Genomic DNA, 1,514 nt, shown 5'->3' with positions numbered 1-1,514 from the left:
TGTACAATCTATACACATATGCATAAGTGTGCACGCATACATATGGATATAGGTATATAGGTAGATAAAGAGATAGGTAGATAGATATCAGTTGATTTTAAAATGTATAAATACATACATGCTATATGTGTATATATATATATATATATATATATATACGTACAGTTATTTATTTATCTCCTTTCCATAGTTATGTTTCAAATTTGAAGTTTTTCCTTGTATTAATGTTGACTAATTGAATTTTTTGAGTTTCTATAGGTCAAATAAACATCGGCGATGGTTAGCATTTCCAGAAACTACAGCGGTTACTCAAATATGTTGCGAGCTTTAAATCCATCGTAATGAGAGAAAGCCCTCTGTATCGTTAGCAGGTATCTCAGGGGTCACAAACTCTTGGCATCGTTAAGTGTAAGCTTCACCTGTGTAGGGTAATGAGGTTTGAATTATTTATCATCTGCGGATGGATTGTATTTGTGGTTTTTTCCACGAGCTGGTTTCAACAGCAGTGTCTATCATGTTGCTAGCTTTCTTTAGTTGTTTGTTTTCCAGTTTCAATATAATGAAATATATCAATTGCACAATGCTAATATGTTAGTCATTATACTATGATGCCTAGAACATTTGCAAACTTTTCTGATATTTCTGTTACTATTCTGGGAAATTTGTTGTAATTCTAACAGATTATAAGACGATTTCTTGAAAACAAAACTATTTCAGTTTAATTGGAAAGAAAATCTAATAACTTGGACAAAAACATGTTTCAAACTCTGGCACAAAACCAGCAATTTCGTGGGAGAAATAAGTCGATTACATCGACCACCGTTCCACTGGTACTTATTTTATCGACCCCAAAATATGATAGGTAATGTCACCCGCAGTGGAATTTGATCTCAGAACATCAAGACTAACGAAAGTTCGCTAAGCACTTTGCTCGGGTTACAAACGATTTTGCCAGCTCACCGCCCTAACAGGTCCACTAACATTATCTGTGTTAAGGGATTACAAGAATGAACAAGGAGTCAAATATGTGTATAGAAATAAAGCAAAGTTTCCTTCTGGTAGTCTTATGATAATGAGGGAAGCGCATAATTAAATTACTTGATTACTAATAACACAAATACTTGGCCGCGAGTAAAAATATCCAAAAGAATTGTTTAATTTAATCTTCCCTCAATGATAAAACCCGTATTTCATGAATATCATTTACTATGCCATACATCAACAGTTTATGGAAACTTTATAGGAAATAAATAAGGAAGAATTTTGCCCAAGCGTGTGCAAACAATAACCCAAAGACATACTCTTCCGATCAACGTGCCAATTTTATTAGATGTCGCTGTTTTTCCAAAGATGTTTCACTTGGGGGCCCCAGTTAAAATATAATAATTACTTTACTTTCGCACACAACAATATAACGTTTACGAAATAAAGGAAAAGACGATGCATCCTATTTCAAGTAAGACCGATGTTTCATGTTATTGATGTACTACAAGTTTTAAAACCACTATAATTAT

Source organism: Octopus bimaculoides, chromosome 25 (assembly GCF_001194135.2).
Source record: "Octopus bimaculoides isolate UCB-OBI-ISO-001 chromosome 25, ASM119413v2, whole genome shotgun sequence".
Taxonomy (NCBI): domain Eukaryota; kingdom Metazoa; phylum Mollusca; class Cephalopoda; order Octopoda; family Octopodidae; genus Octopus; species Octopus bimaculoides.
This window is presented reverse-complemented; position numbering follows the sequence as displayed.